This window comes from Cervus canadensis, chromosome 19 (genome assembly GCF_019320065.1).
Source record: "Cervus canadensis isolate Bull #8, Minnesota chromosome 19, ASM1932006v1, whole genome shotgun sequence".
In the NCBI taxonomy this organism is placed as follows: Eukaryota; Metazoa; Chordata; class Mammalia; order Artiodactyla; family Cervidae; genus Cervus; species Cervus canadensis.
The window spans coordinates 38509126-38535459 of record NC_057404.1 but is presented as its reverse complement, the minus strand read 5'-3'; the positions used below and the strand labels follow the sequence as shown (position 1 = coordinate 38535459).

Genomic DNA, 26334 nt, shown 5'->3' with positions numbered 1-26334 from the left:
CTCAGGCACTGCCACTCTGGATTGCTAGCGCTGACAGTGGAGAAACAGTGTGACCCTTGGAATCACTGGATACATTTACTACCAAGATATGTAATTAGGTAAAACAATTTAGAAGCAAACCAACTTATTTCTCCTGTAAATACGCTAATGCATTTTGGTGGTGGGCTGTTTGTGCAGAGATTTTTGTGGCCCATTTCCACCTGGTTTCACTGAGCTCACTCCTTTGCCAACACTCTCCACAATTCCAGATCCTTCATGGCCTGGGGTGAAGGGACACTTCACTGGGATTATTCCTTTTATAGCATGATCATCAGAACCACAGATCCCTGTAGATATCATCTGGGTAGGAATTAAGTGGCCAAGGATAAATTAGTTTGGAATTTTTCTTTTGTCTGAGACTTATTATGAATAATTTTTTACATGAATAATCTCATTTGATTATTGATAATAGTACTCAGAGAAACACAGGGCAGGTCTAATTACCCCTAATTTGAGATGTAGAAAGGGAGACTCGAAGACTAAAATGACTCACCCACTCTCATGGTGCATGTTCAGATCTGGAAATAAACTAGGTCTTTTGAAATCGACTCTGTACACCCTATGTCATCAACTAGTTTGCAATATTAGAGTCTATTCTATCCAATGTAGGATTTTTGACCACGTATCCATAGCATCACCATTGAGAAACCAAACATTTTAGCCCAGTATTGTGGAATGTTTTCCCAGTCCTCTGGGAAAATTGATTTTAAACTAGCATATTGAAAACATTAAGTTAGTAATGTAAAATGAGTTGAACTGCTGCAAGATTTAATTGGCATTGAGAAGTTTGAAAACTTCTCAGTTAATGGCCTAAGTTTTCTTGTCTGTGGATAGACTCAATCCACTCATATTGATCATAGAAATGAAACATTTCCTCTAGCATAGCCACTGTATTACTGCTCTGCCTGGAATTCAGCCAGAAAGCATACAGGCAGGGATACTGACTAGCTGTTTCAGTATCAGTAGTGGGAGTGCTGGAACACTGGGAACAACTTTGATACATGAAATAAGATTTCCTTACACTTGCCTTCACAAGTACAAGTTCAAAGATTTAAATTTACCTTAATACGAACTTCCCCAGCCTTTGGTGGCTCAACCTCCACTTTCTCAAGTGAAAGAGAGTTCTTTTTCCAGGCAATGGCTGCCAGGCATGTGATTGTCTGTTGACACAAGGACAATAAGATGACATCATTTAGCAATAACATTTAACTTCTGATCATACAAATGACACTAACTTGCTGTAATTTGTACCAATAAGAAAATCACACAAAAAAGAAAAAAGATCATTGCAATTTCAGACATAAGCTGGTAAAATTTTAGCATATTTCTTTTGAGTCTCTTAAAATAATTTTTATATGGTAGAGATCATGTCATATAAGCAGTTTCACATTTTAGGGTTGTGTTTTTTGCCAGTGAAAGCCACCATATACTGAACATTTACTGTTTGCTTGTTCTAAAATGTCTTCTCATGATTTCAAAATGCTTTATAATTTTAAATAGCTGTTTTATATTTCATCATTTGAATATGTCCAAATATCCTTAATCAGCAACTACCTTAATCAAAACAATTGTTTCCATTGTTCTGAATATTATAATGTATATTGTTTATAACTTTGACTTGCCTGGTTTCCTTAAGTAAGAATTACTAGGGGAAGGATAGAGACATGGTTAGAGTGAAACTGATTTCTAACTAACTCTCCAGAAAGTTTGAATGATTTGGCACAACTCCTTGAACTATAAAGCAAAATCTATGTCATCATTTTTCCTACTCTCATTAGCATTGACTGTGGTCATTAAAAACAAAGTGACTGTCAGAAAAAGCTAGCTATTTATTTTTATTAGTATTTTTCAATATTAAGAATGTTGAAATTTTTTATGTTTATGTTAGTCATACATATTTTTTGTGTGTGTGGAATGTTTGGTCCTATATTTTGCATAAGTATCCACTTGCATCTTGGTGTTTTTTTTACTAATCATTTGATCTGTTTACACATAAAAGGAGTGACTGGCAGTCTACCAACTTGTCATATATGATTTTTCCGTCTTGATTTTTGACCTTTATTTTTTATGAAGCTATATGTTCATATATACATGCATAACATACATATTAAAATTTTGATTCATAAAAATATGTTTTCCTTTATTATTTAATCCATTTCTGTGCTTTGAGAATTCTCTCCATTCTTGTCGTTTAGTCACTCAGTCGTGTTGGTTCTTTGCGACCCTGTGAACGGCAGCACACCAGGCTTCCCTGTCCTTCACTTTCTCTCCATATAGAGACCAAATAAACACTTGTCACCCTATTTCTAGAGTTTTATAGTTTGATTTTTAAATATATAACTCTTAAATCTACCTCAAATTATTTTGGGTAATATAAATTTGTAGAATCTAAATGAATTGTCTCAGCATGAACTCCTGATGAATTTTTCTTTCATTTATACTTAAATTAGCACCTTTACTATATAAGTTCTTCAATTTACAAGTTTCTTTTTGGAAACATAAATCTATCTTACTGTCTATTCTTGCACTGACACCTCAGTGAATAACTTTTTGATATTTTTTAATATCTGGTGGTACTAGAGTCCTTCATAATTTTATTGGTGTTTCATTTTCAAGTTTACTGCACTAGTAACTGTAAGACATTATGAGCTGAGTAAATTATGTCTTCGAGAAACTTAGAAATCAATCGAGGAGATAATACATGCCTTGTAACACAAAGAAAAGGGGAAAATGCCACAAAAGAAGTTCAAATAAAAGCAAGTAAAATTATATACTTTATGGAAAACTTCTCCTATTTCAGAAGCGATACACACTCAAGGCAAAAACTTGGAAAACTCAGGTAAGTGTAAAGGAGGGAAAACTTCAAGTCCAGTACCCAACTATCAGCATTTTTAAGATTTTATAAACAGATTAACTGAAGCATTTTTTTTAAAATTTTATTGGAGAATAATTGCTTTACAGCATTGTGCTGGCTTCTGTCAAACACCAACATGAATCAGCCACAAGTATACATATGTCCCTCCCTGTTGAACTTCCCTCTCACCTCCCACCCCATCTCATACCGGTCAGAATGGCCATAATAAGAAATCTATAAACAGTAAATGCTCTTGAGGATGTGGAGAAAATGAAGCATTGTTTTTAAGAGTATAACACTGGAAGGAACATAATGTCTAACACTAGGAAACTGATTAAATAAATAAATAAAAACAGCATAATTATTTCCTTGGAATAAATTTCTTTGGTAAATGATAGGCACATTTTTAAGGCATTTAGTACAACATTATCAAACTATCACCCAGCTTTCTATCAGTTTCTATCAGTTTACTTTCCTAACAGTGGTGCATGAGTTTCCATGGGTGGGAAAACATTGAGTATTATCCATAGAAATCTGTGATAACCTGCTTGGAGAAAGTGTCTTAATTTATTTCCAATGTGTACTTTTTCATTTTGGTTCAGTTCAGTCAGTCAGTCATGTCCTACTCTTTGCAACCCCATGGCCTGCAGCACACCAGGCCTCTCCGTCCATCACCAACAGTGATTTAAAGATGTGGAAAGGGAGACTCGAAGACTTAAAATGACTCACTCACTCTCATGGTGCATGTTCAGACCTGGAAATAAACTAGGCCTTTTCAAATCTACTCTGTATACCCTATGTCATCAACTAGTTTCTTGCTCAAACTCATGTCCATTGAGTCGGTGATGACATCTAACCATTTCACCCTCTGCAGTCCCCTTCTCCTCCCACATTGAATCTTTCCCAGCATCAGAGCCTTCTCATGAGAGACTCAGTTCTTCCCATCAGGTGGCCAAACTATTGAATATTCAGCTTCAGCATCAGCCCTTCCAATGAATATTCAAGACTGATTTCCTTTAGGATGGACTGGTTGGATCTCCTTGCAGTCCAAAGGACTCTCAAGAGACTTCCCCAACCCCACGGTTCAAAAGCATCAATTCTTTGGTGCTCAGTTTTCTTTATAGTCCAACTCTCACATCCATTCGTGACCACTGGAAAAACCATAACTTTAACTAGACAGACCTTTGTTGGCAAAGCAATGTGTCTACTGCTTATTTAACTTATACGCAGAGTACATCATGAGAAACACTGGGCTGCACGAAGCACAAGCTGGAATCAAGATTGCCAGGAAAAATATCAATAACCTCAGATATGCAGATGACACCACCCTTATGGCAGAAAGTGAAAAGGAACTAAAGAGCCTCTTGATGAAAGTGAAAGAGGAGAGTGAAAAAGTTGGCTTAAAGCTCAACATTCAGAAAACGAAGATCATGGCATCTGGTCCCATCACTTCATGGCAAACAGATGAGGAAACAGTGAAAACAGTGGCTGACTTTATTTTTTGGGCTTCAAAATCACTGCAGATGGTGATTGCAGCCATGAAATTAAAAGATATTTGCTCCTTGGAAGGAAAGTTATGACCAACCTAGATAGCATATTAAAAAGCAGAGACATTACTTTGCCAACAAAGGTCTGTCTGGTCAAGGCTATGGTTTTTCCAGTGGTCATGTATGGATGTGAGAGTTGGACTATAAAGAAAGCTGAGCGCCAAAGAGTTGATGCTTTTGAACTGTGGTGTTGAAGAAGAATCTTGAGAGTCCCTTGGACTGCAAGGAGATCCAACCAGTTCATCCTAAAGGAGATCAGTCCTGAGTATTCATTGTTCTTGAAGCTGAAACTCCAATACTTTGTCCACCTGATGCTAAAAGCTGACTCATTGGAAAAGACCCTGAGGCTGGGAAAGATTGAGGGCGGGAGGAGACGGGGACAACAGAAGACGAGATGGTTGGATGGCATCACTGACTCAATGGACATGGGTTTGGGTGAACTCCAGGAGTTGGTGATGGACTTGGAGGCCTGGCGTGCTGTGGTTCATGGGGTTGCAAATAGTCGGACACGACTGAGTGACTGAACTGAACTGAACTACTGTTTAATATGCTGTTTAGATTGATCATAACTTTCCTTCCAAGGAGCTAGCTTCTTTTAATTTCATGGCTGCAGTCACCATCTGCAGTGATTTTGCACATTTTAATAAAAATGATGTAGACCTATTTCAAAAGTAGCACTTTTCTTGCCCAAAGTGTCCATGATGAGTTTTCTGTTTCCCTCGGTGTCTTATAATGCCCAAAAGAGTATCAATTCTTTGATTCTGCTCCTGAGGGAACTAGATTGCCTATGTGCTGAGAGTAATTAGAAATAATCAGTAATCACACATTAACATGGGGAAACCAGAGAGGTGAATGGTTGGCAAATATCTGAAAGTGAAGGACAGAAAGGAATATGAGAGAATGATTCAGGAGGGTATCAACAACAAAGATGCTCTATTAGGGGAGAAGCGGTTTGAAGAGAAGCAACAGGTGAAAAGGCAATGAAGTGGTTATAAAAAAGTGAATAAACTAAAAGAAAGATCAGCTCACAATTAGTTAAGAATTTCTGGAGTATCAATTAATGCCAGGTATTGCTAGATACCAGGTGATACCTGGTATATTGCAGGTGATACAGTATAACACTGGGTCTCCAAGAGACGAAGAGATGGAAAAGCACAAGTAATAATACAAAGTACTATTAAAAAGCTGAGAGATAAGTGATAAAGATGATAGATGACAAAGACAATGTGAGGTCATTATGAATGATGAGAGATGAGATTCAGATGAGACTTGCCGTCCTTGTTACTATCGTGGTGGGTATCCCTGCCTGTCACTTGGGAGACTGAGGTTCCCTGGTGGGAAGGAAACAGGCTCTTTTGGGCTTCCCTGATGGCTCAGATGGTAAAGAGTCCACATGCAATGCAGGAAACCTGGGTTCGATACTTGGGTTGGGAAGATCCCCTGGAGGAGGGCATGGTAACCCACTCCAGTATTCTTGCCTAGAGAATTCCATGAACAGAGGAGCCTGCTGGGATCACATAGAATTGGATATGACTGAGCCACTAAAATTTTTTCACTTCAGCTACATTTTGAAGAAGAAATTTATGTAATATAAAAGAGTGGGTAACATAGTCCAAATAGGGGTTAACTCAATCAAGGTAAAGTAAAACTCTGTAATGTGGGCTTGGGGTAAAGATGATGATGGCAGAGCTGCTGCTCCTGTTAATAAGGATGATGACCATCATCATATTTACCTTTTATTATTTGCCTAATGCAGTGTTTCTCCAAGTCAGACCACATAAGAATCTCTTGAGAAATATTGTTTAAAATTTATAATTCTGGACCCTATCCCCTTGATATTTGGCTTCTGATAGAGGCAAATATTAGATCAGAAAACACCAAGTGCACTGTTTATTAACTTGCAGTGTAAGAATGTGAGTTCTTGGCTGGCCACTCTGGCTTCCCTGATTCACATTGCTTAGACATGCTTTATTCACTGTCCTTCAAAGCTTCCCTCGAGCAAGTCAGTGAAACAGCTTCTTTGATGAAAACCTTTATAGTTCACAGAAACCATGAGGTGTGAGTAATTTAGGTAGCAGTAGGTGTGAGAATATAGTTTGAAACTAGATTCAGTAATTACATGTCTCTAGGCTTGGAGCATTTCTAGCAAAAGAACTCTCTTAACTCCCTAACCACTTGTTCATAACTTTTTGTTTTCTTTCATAAAAGTTTCGTAACTGTCATTTAATTTTCTCAGGGTCTTGTCCTAATAATGCTTCTCTCTTGTTCTCCCTAGGAATTATTGAGGCTTTTATCTCAAGACTTGGGTGAGAAACTGGGCTAGGGCAGAGAGGGCTGGCTTATACACTCAGGAGAATGCTCTTAGGAGGAATTCCAGGTGCCTATGCTTTATTTAGGGAGCTATCACCCATATAGGCAAGAAGGTATGGGAGTGGAGGTGTTTGAATGGGATTGAAGGGACTTAGTCTTGTTCACTTCTCTCTTTTTAAATAATACCCTGATCTCTAAGCTTTGTGCACCAATGCATCTACTGTTAGAATGTATACATTATTCTTATTCAGCAATGCTTGGGCTGACAGACGTGAAATGAAGTCTGGCATGAACAAGCAGAAGGTCCAGTTTAGGCTTGTCTTTCCCATAGCAATCTTGCTAAAGATCAAAACAATAGTCATTTTCTCCTATCCTGTTACCTAAATCTAGATCTTTACTGGGCCTAGATCTTTCTGAGCCCTAAGCAAACAGCCAAACAACGTCAAGGGTAGGACTGCAACTGGGAGCAGAAACTCAGATCAATTCAACTTCAGTAGGATTTTCCCTCTCTGTTACATGAGGCAGTATAGTGCAGTGGTTAAAAGCATGGATGCTAGCACTAGCAGACTTACATTCCAATCTTAGTTCCATGTCTTACCTGCCTTATGTCAGTAAGAAATCCAACTTCTCTGTCCTTCAGTTTCCCCATAAATAAAATGAAAATGATCATAGTAGCTCCTACTTCATAGGTTTGCTTTAAACGTTAAGAGAGTCAACATGTGACAAATGTTTAGAACTGTGGTGGGCACACAGTACTGCCTTTCTGTAAGTGCTATCCATTATTATTACAGTGTCTCCCAGGATATTATTTCATTTTCTCACCACTGCCTTGCTTTTGTGGAATATGCTACAAAAAAGGCACACATGATTATGAAATCTAACAACTGCAATGAGAGAGTTCAGATTTCTCTCTTAAGTCCAAAAATGAAAGAAAGGTACTTTTCACTTAGCTTGGGTCAGGTATTCACTCCTAGACCTAGGAAAACTAGCCAGAGTTGTAGGTTGGAAAAGAATTTGGTAGCTATGACCACAGCCATGCTGACATTCCTGAGCAGCTGAGGGTGAACAGAGAAGATCACCAGGGAAAATCACAGGGCAGATTGGTTCCATTGTGAAGTATGATCACCAAGACAAATGAGATGTCAGCATTGCTGGGCAATCCAGCTTTTCCCTAACCAACTTGTTGTCCAGTTTCCTGAGATAACTGCCTCTCTTTCAAAACTTGTACCAAACATCTGACCATCACCCCCCACATCCCTGCCCATTTTCCTCCACCCCATTTCTCTCGTGAGAAAGCTTACAATATCCTGAAAAGTCACCCAGTTGCTTCAGGCAAAAACCTTTCCCTCCTTATACCCAATCTACTAAAGCTCTGCCAGCTCTGTCTCTGATGTATTTCCCTCATTTGTGAGTGTCTAACGTCTATATCCCTACAGTTCCTAGAAGAACAGAGGCTTTGAATCTCTTGTTATTTTTCTCTACCCCAAGTATCTGGAATGGTGCCTGATACATAAGTATTGATTAAATGAATTAAAGTGGATGTTATCAGAGGGGACCTCCCTTGTAGGGAGAGTTACTAGTCATGGAACTAGTGTTACTAGTTACTAGTCATGTGTCTGCATCTCCACCCATCCCATTCTCCTCCCTCGTCTCCTGTCTCCACTTATGAAGCGTGATGTTATCCATGTCTTCTCTCAGTGTGGCTTGTCAGCTTTTTAACACACTCTACCACTGAAAAGCAAAGCAGAAACAAACTTTCCATTGCCCGGAATCTCTTTCCAGCTGCCACTGGGAATCAAGATGGATGTGTATGTGGCTCTCTGAAGTGAGGGTGAAGAATTCTAGGCCAAGCACTACTACTCTGGGCTTCTGTTGACTGGCCTTGAGAAAGTACAATTGTAGCAATTGGAACTTCTCAATCTGACTAAATAGTGGATTGACTTTTAAATTTGAATAACTTGAATTTGATTTATAAAAGGATGCCCATGTATAACTTGACTTTGTAATTTGGACTTTGCAGCTTTGGGGAGTTTCTATAGTGGTGTCAGGCAGTTACTTTATGGCCAGCAATATACCAGGGTCATATTGTCTAGGAAAAGATACAATTTAAGAAAAAGACCCTTTACTTTCATTGTCTCCTTTTCCTCACCTTCCTCTCAGTCCTTCAACCATGCCTCTGTGTTTTATATCCCTAACACTCCCCTGAAAGAGCCATTATTTACTCTTATTAGTGCTGTCCATTTTACTGAAGCCAAGGAACTTTTTCAGCAGTCATCCTGACAGTTCAGTACGACTGATCACTCCTTGAAACTCTTCCTTTGAATTCTTGCCTCAACACTCTCCTGAATTTTTTCTATCGTATTTGTCCTTTTCTGACTTTTTTTTTCTTTAATGTTTCATCCTTCTCTTCTTGACCATTAAGTGTTCCCATCAAGATTCCCGACTTGGCAGAGCAGCCTTGCTAAACTTGAGAATTCATCCTTCTGTGGAGCTGCAGTACCTCTGTTACTAAGTCCTAGACCTCAATCTCAGCTATGGTCTGCCCTCCAACTTAAGGAGATTAGAAATGAAATGTTTCCCTTGGGATTGTTCTTTCTCTTTCTAAACCATTATCTTCTGTGTATATAAATAACTTTTAAACAAGATGCTTATTATTTCTCTTTATTAAAGTAATACTTTTCCTTATAAGTGATATATGTTCACTTTAGACTATTTATAAAATATAGGAAGCACAAAGGAAAAAATAACATTCTTATAATCTCATCACTTATTAATTACTATAAATGTTTTGGAACTTTTTCTACACATATATAAATTTTATTTTTTCAAAGTTGACTATCTTATATATATAGTTGACTGTGTGCTACATTGCTTCAGTCATGTCTGACTCTTTGCAACACCATGGATTGTAACCTGCCAGTCTCCTCTGTCCGTAAGATTCTCCAGGCAAGAATACTGGAGTGGGTTGCCATGCCTTCCTCCAGGGGACCTTCCCGACCCAGGGATCGAACCAGAGTCTCCTACCTCTCCTGCATTGGCAGGCAGGTTCTTTACCACTTGTACCACCTGGGGAGTCCTTTAGTTGACTCTCTCTCTCTCCATATATATATATATGTATATATATATGTGTGTGTGTGTGTATATATATATATGTATATGTATGTATGTGTGAAAGTGAAAGTGTTAGTCACTCAGTCATGTCCAACTCTTTGTGACACCATATATTGTAGCCCTCCAGGCTCCTCTGTCCATGAAATTCTCCAGGCAAGAATACTGGAGTAGGTTGCCATTCCCTTCTCCAGGGGATCTTCCTGACCCAGTGATCAAACCCAGGTCTCCTGCATTGCAGGTGAATTCTTTACTGTCTGAATCATCAGGGAAGCCCGTAAATATATACATATATATATTGTATTTTGCATCTTAAAAGTCTAAAATTACATTTTGACAATTTCCCGTGTTTTTAACTATTCTTCTAAAGCATAGCTTTTAGTGGCTTTATTGTGTTTCATCCATAATTATATTTCTTCTACAATTTCTCTAGTTGGGGTGAGGGGAACTACTCTCTAGTTGCAGTGCTCAGGCTTCTCATTGTGGTGGCTTCTCTTATTTCAGAGCAAGGACTCTAGAGTGTGTGGGCTTCAGTACTTGTGGTGCATACATAGTTGCCCCTCACCATGTGGAATCTTTCAGTACCAGGAATTGAATTCCATGTATTGGCAGGAGGATTCTTAACTACTGGACCACCAGGGAAGTCACCATTTGTACTTCATCCTTGTTTCCCTTTATATCCACATGACTAAAAAGGAATTTTGTTTGTATAATTCAATTGGAACTTAGCACATACACTCTTTTTTGTTGTCTCTTTTATGGGTGGAGAGTACTCTTTAGATTAGATTTGAGTCAACAAATCCAGAAGTCAAAACTGTAGAGTAAAACTTTTCTTCTTCTTCTTCTTCCCTTTTTCTTCCTCCTCTTCCTCTTCTGTATAGGAGAACTGGGTTTGACTCTCTATCAAGGGCAGTTCAATGATGGTTATTTTATAGGGGTTAAATTTGCTTATTTTTAGTCTTGAACATCAGTATTGAATTAAGTTGATTTCTATTCAATTCTATCTTTATCAATCTTTCTTTCATATCAATCTCTATTTCATCTTGTAGAGCTGCTATCTGTCAAAACATTTCTGTAGAGAGACTGGCGTTTGTTCCAGCACTCTCCTCCTCTTCACAGCACAGCAGTCAGACACCAATCAGTCAGCAAAGATGCTCACCTTCCCCAGTATTTCATTCATTTTTTAAAATATTAATTAATTAATTAGGCTGCATTGGGTCTTAGTTGTGGCACTGGGGATCTTCACTGTGTCATGCGAGATCTTTTGTTGCAGCATGCACTCTCTAGTTGTGGTACCTGGGCTTCGTAGTTGCTCTGGAACATGTGGGATCTTAGACCAGGGATTGAACCCATGTCCTCTGCATTGCAAGCTGTGTTCTTAACCACTGAACCACCAGGGAGGTCCCACCATCCCTGGCATTTCTCCTCCACCCAATACCAATCAGCATTGACTGAGCACCTCCTCATTCCAGGCACTCAGGTGGGTTCAGTAGAGTGACAATGATGGATAACAGTTGACCTCTACCTGTGCCAGGAGTCAGCATGGGGCAGTGGTTGTAACACGGATATAGACTCAGGGAGATCCTATCCTTACTATCTATGTGAACTTGGAAGTATTAACTATCTTTGTCCGTTTTTAATCTACAAAAAGAGGGGTGAACAAATGAGGTAATCCTTTTAAAGCACTTATCAGGGAGGCTGACAGATAGGACAACCCTAAATAAACATTAGCTACAGTGATTATCCATAAAAACAAGCTTATAATCTATGGGAGGGAAGACAGACAGACAATCAAGTCTTGTATGTATCAGGCTGTCTGGGAAGTGCTGTGTCTTGGGTATAAACTAGTGCCTTGGAAGCAGAGAAGGAGGTGGCATTCTTTTTTTTCTTTTTTTTTTATTTATTTACCTTAGTTGGAGGCTAATTACTTTACAATATTGTAGTGGTTTTTGCCATACATTGACATGAATCAGCCATGGGTGTACATGTGTTCCCCATCTTGAACCCCCCTCCTGCTTCCCTCCCCATCCCATCCCTCTGGGTCATCCCAGTGCACCAGCCCTGAGCGCCCTGTCTCATGCATCAAACCTGGACTGGCAATCTGTTTCACATATGATAATATACATGTTTCAATGCTATTCTCTCAGATCATCCCACCCTCGCCTTCTCCCACAGAGTCCAAAAGACAGTTCTATACATCTGTGTCTCTTTTGCTGTCTCACCTATAGGGTTATCGTTACCATCTTTCTAAATTCCATATATATGTGTTAGTATACTGTATTGGTATTTTTCTTTCTGGCTTACTTCACTCTATATAATAGGCTCCAGTTTCATCCACCTCATTAGAACTGATTCAACTGTATTCTCTCTGAGTGGAGGGCTCAGGAAGCTTGGTAGAGGAGACGATGTTTGAGGTAGAATTTAAATAATCTTGGAGAACTGAGAAGAATGCTCACTGGGTCATTTCTATTGCCCTTGGTTCAGTGTAAGCAGTATGTGTATGGTTTCCAGAGAATAGGACTTTGATTTTTCTTCTGTCCATGTTTGGAGGCCTCATACAATCCATCATACAGTCAGCTATTTAATTTGAGGTTGCCTGTCAATGTGGATAAATCAACAAAAAGGACATATTTCCCTAGAATTGCTGAGGTAACTTCCATGGTGGCTCAGACAGTAAAGAATCACCTGCAATGCAAGAGACCTGGGTTCAATCCTTGGGTTGGGAAGATCCCCTGGAGGAGGGTATGGCAACTCACTCCAGTATTCTTGCCTGGAAAATCCCATGGACAGAGGAGCCTGACGGGGCAGTCTATGGAATTGCAAAAAAGTCAGACATGACTGAGCATGCGCACAAGAGCCAAATCATGGAATTTTAAATCAAACATTTCATTTGAGCTAAAATTAGTCTTCATGAAATTCAGTCTCCTTACTAATAAAGAGACTATATGAACAGTTAGTTTGGACATTGGCTTAAGAATAAAATGAGATTATGGATACCACATTTCCAAACCAGAAAGCACTACATACATTGTAGAAGAGTTTATTTTTATCTCTTTTCCTTCTAAACCCCTCATTTACTTTCCTTTTTTCCTTTCAAATATCCCCCTTCCTCTTAAAGTTTTCTCATCCTCATCCTTCATCTCCCCATTTTCTATCTTCCATTTTCCTTCTCCTCATCTCCCTCAGTTTTAATTTCTCCCTGCCCTTCACCCCTCCATCCCTGACTGGTGTGTAGGGGCTATGAATCACTCAGGTCTAAGAACACAGTAATTCTCTATCTAGACTGGTGATAGGAAGAGACAGAAAAACTCTCACTCTTGCACCACGCAAAAGGAATGATGAAGAAAGCTGGACTCTCCACAGAAACAGCTAGCGAAGAAACGCACGGTTTGCTGTTGAAATGTAGTCCATGTATGATCTTCCTAGTGGGTGGAACTTTGTTATTTAAGACTGTGTTGAAGTTGCCATGGGGATCCCCATGAACCATGTTTTACACAATGAAGTATTCCTGGTAATTTGTAAGTCAAGTTTTAAGAAATAAGATCATAATTATGATAAAAGAATAATTATTATTTAAAGAAATATCTTAATCAATCATTCTATAAAGTAAAAAATTCTTTTATAAAGCTAAAATCAACCTCCAACTGCAGTCATCTACTAACACAGGGAAAAAATCAGTAGATAATATCTAAGCTTGAGCTGTATAGGTATTTGAAGATAAAAATGCACTAAATGAATATGAGTTGTAAGACATAAGAACTAGATACCAAGATTTAAAAAAATGCTCTGCATGATGTTTTATAAGCATGAATTTGACTAAAGAAGAAAAATTAATAGTTTCTTTTGTCCAGCAATCAAAATAACATCCCACTTTTCTTATCATTTTCTTCACATCAGTTCAGTTCACTCGCTTAGTCATGTCTGACTCTTTGTGATCCCATGGACTGCAGCATGCCAGGCCTCCCTGTCCATCACCAACTCCTGGAGTTTACTCAAACTCATGTCCTTTGAGTCAGTGATGCCATCCAATCATCTCATCCTCTGTCATCCCCTTCTCCTCCCACCTTCAATCTTTCCCAGCAGCAGGGTCTTTTCAAATGAGTCAGTTCTTGGCATCAGGTGGCCACAGTATTGGAGTTTCAGCTTCAGCATCAGTCCTTCCAATGAACATCCAGGATTGATCACCTTTAGGATGGACTGGTTGGATCTCTTTATAGTCCAAGGGACTCTCAAGAGTCTTCTCCAACACCACAGTTCAAAAGCAGCAATTCTTCGGGACTCACCTTTCTTTATAGGCCAACTCTCATATCCATACATAACTACTGGAAAAACCATAGCTTTGACTAGATGGACCTTTGTTGGCAAAGTAATGTCTCTGCTTTTTAGTAACCTGTCTAGGTTGGTCATAACTTTTCTTCCAAGGAGCAAGTGTCTTTTAATTTCATGGCTGCAATCACCATCAGCAGTGATTTTGGAGCCTCAAAAAATTACGTCTGTCACTGTTTCCACTGTTTCCTCATCTGTTTGCCATGAAGTGATGGGACCAGATGCCATGATCTTAGTTTTCCGAGTGTTGAGCTTTAAGCCAACTTTTTCACTCTCCTCTTTCACTTTCATCAAGAGGCTCTTTAGTTCTTCACTTTCTGCCATAAAGGCACTGTCATCTGCATATCTGAGGTTATTGATATTTTTTCCTGGCAATCTTGATTCCAGCTTGTGCTTCATCCAGTCCAGCATTTCTCATGATGTACTCTGCATATAAGTTAAATAAGCAGGGTGACAATATACAGCCTTGATGTACTCCTTTCCCAATTTGGAACCAGTCTGTTGTTCCATGTCCAGTTCTAACTGTTGCTTCTTGACATGCATACAGATTTCTCAGGAGGCAGGTCAGGTGGTCTGGTATTCCCATCTCTCTAAGAATTCTCCACAGTTTATTGTGATCCACAAAGGCTTTAGCACAGTCAATAAAGTAGAAATAGATGTTTTTCTGGAACTCTCTTACTCTTTCGATGATCCAACGGATGTTGGCAATTTAATCTCTGGTTCCTCTGCCTTTTCTAAATCCAGCTTAAACATCTGAAAGTTCACGGTTCACATATTGCTGAAGCCTGGCTTGGAGAATTTTGAGCATTACTTTGCTAGCGTGTGAAATGAGTGCAACTGTGTGTGGTAGTTTAAGCATCCTTTGGCATTGCCTTTCTTTGGGATTGGAATTAAAACTGACCTTTTCCAGTCCTGTGACCACTGCCGAGTTTTCCAAATTTGCTGGCATATTCAGTGCAGCACTTTCACAGCAGCATCATCTTTTAGGATTTGAAATCATTCCTCTGGAATTCCATCACCTCCGCTAGCTTTGTTCGTGTGATGGTTCCTAAGGCTCACTTGACTTTGCATTCCAGGATGTCTGGCTCTACATGAATGATCACACCATTGTGATTTTCTGGGTCATGAAGATGTTTTTTGTATAGCTCTTCTGTGTGTTCTTGCCACCTCTTCTTAATATCTTCTGCTTCTGTTAGGTCCATACCGTTTCTGTCCTTTATTGTGTCTATCTTTACATGAAATGTTTCCTTGGTATCTCTAACTTTCTTGAAGAGACCTCTAGTCTTCTCCATTCTATTGTTTTCCTCTATTTCTTTGCATTGATCACTGAGGAAGACTTTATTTTCTCTTCTTGCTATTCTTTGGAACACTGCATTCTTCACATGATAAATTATAATTTTCTCTATTCTAAATAAAATCTTAATATTAGAACTTGTAATGCAGAAATTTAGACTCTGTAAACCGAATTTGTGTGCCTTGCACTATGCTGAGATATCTACAGAATTTATCCCATTTCATCTTAATGTCATTTTATGAATTAAGTACTAACATCCTCATTTTAAAGACTGAAAAACTTAATTGTAATTAATTGCCTAATATCTCACAGGGATGTACCATATGCTCTATTCTATATTAGGTCTCTCATATAGCTACCTAGAAAATATATTTTAGACTAAGTCAGAAGAGGTGTGAATTGGGGTCACTGAGAAGCTAATCAGTCTGTCTCTGAAATTAGGTCATGGCTCTGGAGTCACACCCTCTGAGCTATGGAGTACATGTGATCTGTCAAATGCACAGCCTTCCTTTGACCCAAGGCTGATTACCTCTGGGAGAACCATAGACGTGATGTCATAGGAGGTAGGTCTTTGACGTCACATTGTCTTTTCCGGAAATCTGGATACCTTGAATTCTTCTTTGCAGGAAATGGAGGTATCAAAAAGTTTCATAGAGGAAAAATATTCCTCTATGAAAGAAAATAGAAAATAATAAGTTAAAATCAAACAGCACACCTTTACCTTCCCCATAGGTATCTCTTACCTGTCCTATATGAACAAAAATAGATTAATATCCTGACATTATCAATGATATAGAATAGGCACACTTCAATGCACTCATTGGCACCCAAACATTTCATAATTTTGGGAAGTCATCTTACATCTCTGGGCCACTGCCCAGCAAAGGATAAGACCAGAAGAAAATCTCACTGTTTTGACCCTAAATTCCCGCCTTAACTGTCACTCTAATTTGCCATTTAAGAACAAAGCAGACAGTTCTAATGTGTTGTGTTATTTAAATCTGTCTTCTCCAGACAACATCTCCCATTCCCACTCTCACCAGCCCTCACTCCCACACCCAGTATGATTCCAGACTAGCTGTGTTCAAGAAAATTTTCTTCAAGGATGAAATTTTTCTTTGGTTTATTGTCCAACTTATTAGCCACAAGCCATACATAGCCACTGAACATGTGAAGTATGCTACTGCAACCAGAAAACTCACTTTTTAATTATATTTAATTTCAATTAATTTAAATTTAAATTTAAATTTAATGTGGTACATGTGGCCAGCAGCATAGTTGAGATTATTTTGTTCTCTGGCTTTTGCTAGGATGCTTGAGGAAAATATGGTGTAGAACTTAAACACATGAGCTTTGCTTTCAGATCACTTACTAGACATTAGTGACCTTAGCAAGTAATTTAAAGCCCTTAATTGCCAGTCCCAGCATCTGAAAAATAGGGTGAACAATAGATTCTTTATTACCCAGAGTAGTGAAAACTAAATGAGAAAATGCAGGTAAAGCACTTGGCAAACAAGTGCTGACACATATTAGTCATTAAAACCCTATAATTAATGTTTAATTGTAGCAGAAACAACAATGACAACAATAATAGTAGCTTAATGGCCCTAACAAAAGATGAGAAGGAAGGCATTTATAACTATACAAAAGACAAATGTTACAAAAGATAAATGTTGCAGAAGATAACTGAAGGAATTTTTTTGCCCTTTTAGATATCTGGGAGCTCTTTTATTTTTTCATTGGTGTGGTTTTGCATGAGTTGATTAGACGTAAATAAGACTGTATTAGTATTTCAATGCAAAATATTAGGGAAAACTTTACCATTTACCAACCTCCCATTCTGAAAGTTTCTTTTTCCAGGGACTCTAGATGTCTGAATTTCCAATTTGAATAAAAACACACTTTAAAAATTAAACTGTTTCAAAAGTGATTAGGCTGGTACTTGGAATCACTAAGCATAATCAACACTAACATTTTCTCTCAATTCTAGTCCTTGGCTTCATTGAAGGAATCTACTCACATTTTCTAACACTGCTTCTCTATCCACCACGTTTTCTTCCTCCCTCACTACGTGCAGCAAGCACATTGAGGAAATCACCCTTAAGATTCTTGTTCTGGATGGAAAAAAATCTGTGATGGGCTTTTCCTATCATTCAATTCCATGCTGACAAGTTTCTAAGTCACTCAAAATCTTGCCTAACAATTACCTAATACTCAAATATTTTAGTGAAACTTGTCCTGTTAAGCAACAAAATATTTGAGGTCAAGGATCTGATAAAGAATATTAGCCATCTTTTATAAAGAGAACACAACCTTTTTCCTAAAATAATGCCTGTAACCATATCCTAACTTTTCAAAAAAGCCTTAAATGCAATTTAACATGACACTTACAAATAACCTAATGTTGTAGAAACAAAACCTTGCTAGGAATATAAAGACCTAGGTTCTAGGTTCAGCTCTGCAAATTTATAGGTATGCATTAGTGTCTTAAAATATACCCAGGATTTAACTTAATCAGATATGGATGGTGACAGACATATAGACAACTGCCTTAAAAGAATTTATTACTCACAGTTCCCCCCAAAGGAAGGAGCATGCTATGCTATGCAGGGTCAGTCAAGAAGACAGAAAGGGGTAGGGAAAAGCATGGACCAGAGCCTTTATTGTGGATTTCAGGAAAAGGAGTAGGCAAGGTGGGATAGGCAAGGCTAAGTGAGCTTCAGTGGATTCTGAGCCATAAGGGTGGTCTCCAGTTATCTGGTAACTGGCCTTGGAGTGATTTAGGGCAGGAGGATAACATCCCAGACAGTTGGCAACAATAAAAGGAGGTGGTTGGGGGATACGAACCTGAGGTTGGTTGGCTTGCATATCAAAGAGATACTGAAGCAAGCTATTTGCTATCTCTAGAAATTAAGTAATCCTGGGAGAGGCAGTCTCTCCCTGGGTCTGCAAGGTCCCAAGATATCAAAGTGTAAAGTATTAAAAAAAAATGAAAAACATAATAAATACAATCAGTGACAAATACTTAACTTCCTGAAACCTCAGTTCTCTCAAAGTTATAAAAATGGGGAAAATAATGTCTGTTTTTGTCCTACTCACAGTGATCACCTAATAAATGGGGTCTAGGCAGGGTGCCACTAGCATATTCTGCAACTACTTGACTACATTTCTCTCAAAATATAACTAAAGTGCAGAAATTTATTTTTGAGGTTGAGACATTTGGTTTGTGAAGGAGACATATCTAGAGCCTGAGAGGGAGGGAGTAGGTATGTGGTAGCTCAAATCATACTAGCTGGAGGGTAAGCTGCTACAGGAAATTATGGGTGTCCTAGGCACAAAGGAGAGCTGCAGGCCGATGGTCTGTGATCATGGCTGTACTGAATCTATTCCAACAGTCCCCTATGGCCCATGTAGGGCTCATCTACCATATTGGTAATCTAGGTACTATGAGTGTAACTGCACTCTACGATGAATTAAATTACCTTGCTTTTGATGAGGAGGAAAAGAGTCAAAAAGTAAATGGTTTGCTATCCCCATGAATGCTTTTTCCAATTTTATACATAAACAGTTCATTTGATTCTTTGATTAGGTTTTTTTAATTTAAGCCATTTTATTATTGACATTTCCTTCTACAGAATTTAAAACCAGAGATTCTATTACTAAACTGGCAACTGCTGCTGCTGCTAAGTCGCTTCAGTCATGTCCAAATCTGTGCGACCCCATAGACAGCAGCCCACCAGGCTCCTCTGTCCGTGGGATTCTCCAGGCAAGAATACTGGAGTGGGTTGCCATTTCCTTCTCCAATGCAAGAAAGGGAAAAGTGAAAGTGAAGTTGCTCAGTCATGTCCGACTCTTAGCGACCCCATGGACTGTAGCCTACCAGTCCCCTCTATCCATGTGATCCTCCAAGCAAGAATACTGGAGTAGGTTGCCATTTCCTTCTCCAAAATTGGTAACTGACTACTTGCAGATAAAAAAATAAATAACATAGACCTACTTATAACCTATAACTTGCCTTTTGCAAGAAATGAATAAGGCATTTGAATTGCTCCAAGATGAAAACTGGTGTTTGTGTGTATGTGTGTATGTTTATGTAATGTAGCTCTGTGTGATATCTTATACATATGACTCTTACATCCAAAATTTTATGAAAAATGAGAGGTCTCCAATCAAGTATAAAAGAGAGTGGTTGTAGGAAACCATGTAGATACAAGAGCTTTAAATCAGTTGTGACGAACCCTTTAAGCAGTCATTGTGTGACCCTGAAGTCAAAGTCAAGGGTTAGTCGTTCAGTCATGTCATAAGTTAAATTAAATTACAGTACAACTTAATTAACAACCCACTTATAACTAACACACTTTTGAAATGATCTAAATTCCTCCAGAGAGTTATTTATTTATTTACAAAGTACAATTTGTGCTGCTTTTATGGGTTTATTTTTAATCAATAGCTTACGATTTGATACTTCAGTAGTATTTCTCTTCAGCATACATTTACTAAACATTTAATAACAACACTGTGGTAGACAAAGTGGAAAAAGATATAAAAGTAACCACTGCCTTCGGGTCACTGATGGTTCAGCACTATAAGATACTCGTACAAAAAGAACTACAATACAGGACTGGATGTAACGTCTGGTCAGACAATCCAAAAGACTATAGATCCAAGGCAGAGAGACCTCATTTCTGACTGGAAGACTGGGGAAGCCCTCTGAGAGCAGGTCAGTCCCAAGTTGGGCCTTGGGAGACTGTTTAACTACAACATGAACAACGGGGTAAAAGACATTGTAGGAATTGGAACTGTGCATAGGAACCCATAAAAGAGAGAAAAAACCTTCCATATAGTAAGCAGGAAAAATTTATTTTGCAAGGGCCAGGTTGTGTTTGTGTAGAGTAATGAGTGAGTTTAAAGGTCTTGACTGCAAAATATTTTCCATGTAAACAAGTAAGAGTGCAAGAATGTTTACATTTAAAGAGAACTGGGTTTTCCTAGGATACTGTATTCCCTTTCCTGAGCCTGACTATATGATATTGCATAGCAATAGTGGTGACTGATATAAACTAACAATAAGTTTGGTTGAAATTATTAAAGCGTGATTGGTAGACTGACTAAAATCAGTCAGTTACAAAGCATCTGAAAAACAGTATTGTAGTGTTTGACCTTGAAGCCACTTTCTAGCTCTATGAGTCCATCCGTGCATCTCTGTTCAATGAGTGCAGAGCTGATGGGACTAGGGTTATGGGTTCTGAAACAACATGACCCAAATAATTTTTATAGAATTCTGAAACTGACCCTTAAATAGGTCCCCTGTAAAATTCTTTAACGAATAGCTCACTCCTATCCACAGGCAGTATTCAAATAAAAGTATCCTATTGGTTATTAGTAGTAAGAGAGTACCAAAATTCACTCATCATTAGCCTAGAAAAACAATAGTGCCTACATTATTGACGGTGGACTGAAGCTTCACTTTGATAAGAAAAGATAAGCATGCTGAGAATTTAAAACTTACATTCTTCTCCATTTGAAGCATAAGGCTAATGCAATGTTATATACAATGGTGCATGCAAGAAAATATAATCTGAAAATTAAATAACACATAGATTTTCAAGCATTTTAAATTTAGTGTTCTCAAAAAATTTAAAGACCAACATCACCATATTGTGGGTGAAAATGCAAAAGTTTAATTTCTTGTTGTTGCTGTTTAGTCAGTAAGTTGTGTCTGACTTTTGCTACCCCAAGGACTGCAGCATGCCAGGCTTCCCTGTCCATCACTATCTCCCTGAGTTTGCTCAAGCTCATGTCAACTGAGTCGGTGATGCTATCCAATAATCAAATCCTCTGTTGTCCCCTTCTCCTGCCCTCAGTCTTTCCCAGTATAAGGATCTTTTCTATAAGTCAGCATCTGATGGCAAAAAACTGGAGCTTCAGCTTTGTATGTCTTTCCAATGAATATTCAGGGTTGATTTCCTTTAAGATTAACTAGTTTGGTCTCCTTGCTGTCCAAGGGACTCTCAAGAGTCTTCTCCAGCACAACAGTTTGAAAGCATCAATTCATTGGTACTCAGCATTCTTTATGGTACAAATTTCACATCTGTTCATGACTACTGGGAAAACCATAGCTTTGACAACATGGACCTTCATTGGCAAAGTGATGTCTGCTTTTTAATACAATGTCTTAAGCCTGGCATGCTGCAGTCCTTGGGGTTGCAAAAGTCAGACACAACTTAGCGACTGAACAGCAACAACAAGGACAAGAAATTAGATTCACCTTTTGCATTTTCACCCACAATATGGAGACGTTGGCCTTTAAATTTTTTGAGAACACTAAATTTACAATGCTTGAAAATCTTTGTTATTTAACCTTCAGTTTATATTTTCTTGCATACACCATTGTATGAAACATTGCATTAGCCTCATGCCTCAAATGGAGAAGAATGTAAGTTTTAAACCTAATATGATGTCTAGGTTTGTCATCATATTAAATGTGAAATGGGAAAGACTAGAAATTTCTTCAAGAAAATTAGAGCTCTCAAGAGAACATTTCATGCAAAGATGGGCACAATTAAAGATACAAATGGCAAGGACCAAACAGAAGTAGAAAATATTAAGAAAAGGTGGCAAGAATACACAAAAGAACTGTACAAAAAAGATCTTAATGATCCAGATAACCACAATGGTGTGTTCACTCACCTATAGCCAGACATCACGGAGAGTGAAGTCAAGTAGGCCTTAGGAAGCATCACTATGAACAAAGCTAGTGGAGGTGATGAAATTCCATTTGAACTATTTCAAATCCTAAAAGATAATGCTGTGGAAGTGCTGCACTCAATATGCCAGCAAATTTGGAAAGCTCAGCAATGGCCACGGGACTGGAAAAGGTCAGTTTTCATTCCAATCCCAAAGACAGGCAATGTCAAAGAATGTTCAAACTACCCCACAACTGCACTCATCTCACACATTAGCAAAGTAATACTGAAAATTCTCTAAGCTAGGCTTCAACAGTACATGAACCAAGAACTGCCAGATGTTCAAGTTGGATTTAGAAAAGGCAGAGGAACCAGAGATCAAATTGCCAACATCCATTGGATCATTGAAACAGCAAAAGAGTTCCAGAAAAATATCTTCTTCTGCTTCATTGACTATACTAAAGCCTTTAACTGTGTGGATCACAACAAACTGTGGAAAATTCTTCAAGAGTTGGGAATACCAGACCAACTGATCTGCCTCCTGAGAAATCTGTATGCAGGTCAAGAAGCAACAGTTAGAACTGGACATGGAAAAACAGACTGGTTCCAAATCGGAAAAGGAGTACATCAAGTCTGTATATTGTCACCCTGCTTATTTAACTTATATGCAGAGTACATCTTGAGAAATGCTGGGCTTGATGAAACACAACTGGAATCAAGACTGCTGGGAGAAATACCAATAAACTCAGATATGCAGATGACACCACCATTAGGCAGAAAGTGAAGAAGAACTATAGACCTCTTGATGCAGGTGAAAAAGGAGAGTGAAAACCTGTCTTAAAATGCAACATTCAAGAAATGAAGACTGCCGAGGTCCAGCCTCGGCAGGATCCAGGGGTACCCTCAGGATGAATGGCATCAGCGAGAGAGAGAGAGAAAGAGAAAGAGAGAGAGACCAGACTGGGGGTGTGCAGCAGAGTCTGGCAATGCTTTATTCTTTACCGTAGCTTTTATACCCTAAGTTAGTACATTTCTGAGGGGAAGATAGTTTAACATTACATCAGCTTGTCTGTCATGAAACTAGGTTGTTTTCTGCATTCTATTTCTATAATAAATTTTTGCACAGTATCTTCTGACCTTGGGGCCTATTAACATTTTATGCAAGTCAGGTGAATGTAAACCTATTTTCCGTTTCTGTGGTGATCTTAACAGAAAAGTTGCAGTCTCACAAGGCAACAGTACAGCATGTCACAACATAGTAGAAGGATAACCTTGTTAATACAAAGGTCAATTTTTCTCCAGAAGCTGTCAGTTAAATGTATCTATGAGGTTTATCCCACACAGACTCTGCAGCTTCAGTGAGGCAGCCTCTGCCTAGCACTCCTGGCTAACAATTAACAACCGTCTCATTGTTACCACACTAGGGCTGAGCTCTTATTTTTCTAGATCTTTAACTATATTAACAATGGTTTCCATAACACAACCTTAGCACATTAAGAGCAAAAACACAGCAAGCAAACGTTAACCCAATAACCACTTTTAGAATAATTTTTCTTGTGTTTTCTAATAGGGCTTCCTCACCCCCCCAAAGGGCTCTATGTCTATTAGAGCCTTTATATGATCAGGTTCTTTATGCTGTTTTATGATTAAGGTATTATGAGCAATCACGCATATTAGTACCAAGGGAATGGACGCATTTGCTAAACAAACTAGAATGCCAGCGAAGGAGTTTGAATTGAAACACTCCTTTCATCCTGGATAATCTCATAAGATACCACCACCCGGGAGACATATTGGTTAAAGTTCTAATTGGAAAGAAATCGGGGAAGGCCTTCTTCCCCGATCTATTAAGTAGTCTATTAAAGCTAACATCAGAAAGACAGATATCATCTTTAGGGTGAGGGCCGGGGGCAGCTTTTTGAAATCCCTGGGATCCTGATCTGCCTTGCTTATCAGGTTTTCTCCTCATGACCTTGTCATGGGTGGGATCTCGTGTGCTGGCTCCCAGCAGAAGACCATGGCATTCAGTCCCATCACTTCATGGCAAATAGTTGGGGGAAAATGGAAACAGTGACAAATTTTATTTTCTTGAGCTCCAAAATCACTGCAAGTGGTGACCAAAGCCATGAAATTAAAAGATGCTTATTCCTTAGAAGAAAAACTATGACAAACCCAGACAGCATATTAAGAAGCAGAGGCATTACTTTCCTGACAAAAGTCCATCTAGTCAAAGCTATGGTTTTTCCAGTAGTCATGTATGGATGTGAGGGTTGGACCATAAGGAAAGTTAAGTGCTGAAGAATTGATGCTTTTGAACTATGGTGTTGGGGAAGACTCTTGAGAGTCTCTTGGACCTCAAGGAGATTAAACCAGACAATCCTAAAGGAAATCAGTCCTGAACATCCACTGGAAAGACTGATGCTGAAGCTGAAGCTCCAATATTTTGGCCCCCTGATGTAAAGAACTGACTCATTAGAGAAGACTCTGATGCTGGGAAAGACTGAAGGCATAAGGAAAAGGGGACGATAGAGGATGAGATGGTTGGATTGCATCACCAACTCGATGGACATGAGTTTGAGAAAGCTCTGGGATTTGATGATGGACAGGGAAGCCTGGCATGCCTGTTGATGGAATCGCAAAGAGTCAGACACGACTGAACATCTCAACTGAACAGAACTGAGTTTTGTCATAGCTTTTCTTTCAAGGAGCAAGTGTCCTTTAATTTTGTGGCTGCAGTCACCATCCACAGTGATTTTGGAGCCCAAGAAAACAAAATTTACCACTGTGTCCATTTTTTCCCCATCTATTTGCCATGAAGAGATAGGACCAGCTGCCATGATCTTCTTTTTTTGAATGTTGAGTTTTAAGCCATCTTTTTCATTCTCCTCTTTCACCTTCACCAAGAGGTCTTTAGTTTCTCTTCACTTTCTACCATTAGTGTGGTATCATCTGCATATCTGAGGTTGTTGCTATTTCTCCTGGCCTCTTGGTTCCAGCTTGTAATTCATCCAGCCTGGCATTTTGCATTATCTACTCCACATATAAGATAAATAAACAGGGTAACAATATACAACCGTGATGAACTCCTTTCCCAATTTGGAACCATTCCACTGTTCCATGTTCAGTTCTAACTGTTGCTTCTTGACCTGCATCCAGGTTTCTCAGGAGGCAGGTAAGATGGCCTGTTATTCCCATCTCTTGAAGAATTTTCCACAGCCTGTTGTGATCCACACAGTCAAAGGGTTTAGAGCAGACAATGAAGTAGAAGTAGATGTTTTTCTGGAATTATATTGTTTTTTCTATGATCCAACAGATGTTGGCAATTTGATCTCTGGTTCCTCTGCCTTTTCTAAATCAAGCTTGTATGTCTGGCAGTTCTTGGTTCATGTACTGTTGAAGCCTAACTTGAAAGATTTTGAGCATTATCTTCCTAGCATATGCTGTTGCTGCTGCTAAGTCACTTCAACCGTGTCCGACTCTGTGCAACCCCATAGACGGCAGCCCACCAGGCTTCCCCTTCCCTGGGATTCTCCAGGCAAGAACAGTGAAGTGGGTTGCCATTTCCTTCTCCAATGCATGAAAGTGAAAAGTGAAAATGAAGTCGCTCTGTCGTGTCCGACTCTAAGTGACCCCACTGACTGCAGCCTACCAGGCTCCTCCATCCACGGGATTCTCCAGACAAGAGTACTGGAGTGGCTTGCCATTGCCTTCTCCTCCTAGCATATGAAATGAGTGCAATTGTCTGGTTGTTTGAACATTCTTTGTCATTGCTCTTCTTTGCAATTGGAATGAAGACTGACCTTTTCCAGTCCTGTGGCCATTGCTGAATTTTCCAAATTTGCTGGTATATTGAGTGCAGCACTTTCACAGCATTATCTTTTAGGATTTGAAATAGCTCAAATGGAATTTTGTCACCTCCACTAGCTTTGCTTGTAGTAAGGCTTCCTAAGGCCCACTTGACTTCACATTCCATAATGTCTGGCTCTAGGTGAGTGATCCCATCATCATGGTTATCGGGTCATTAAGACTTTTTTGTATAGTTCTTCTGTGTATTCTTGCCATCTTTTATCTCTTCTGCTTCTATTAGGTCCTTGCCATTTCTCTCCTTTATTGTGCCCATCTTTGCATGAAATGTTTCCTTGATATGTCTAATTTTCTTGAAGAGGTCTC

At 38.9% G+C, this 26334-nt stretch overlaps 1 long non-coding RNA gene across 1 annotated transcript; it reads right to left on the bottom strand.

Annotated features, from left to right (window-relative positions):
* Nucleotides 1-1100: 1100 nt before the first annotated feature.
* On the bottom strand, nt 1101-17608 carry LOC122422123. Its single transcript, XR_006263734.1, has 3 exons — nt 17499-17608; nt 16008-16147; nt 1101-1199 (listed from the first exon to the last, which is right to left on the bottom strand). It is a non-coding gene; the product is annotated as an uncharacterized LOC122422123 (long non-coding RNA).
* Between the last annotated feature and the right edge of the window lie 8726 nt (nt 17609-26334).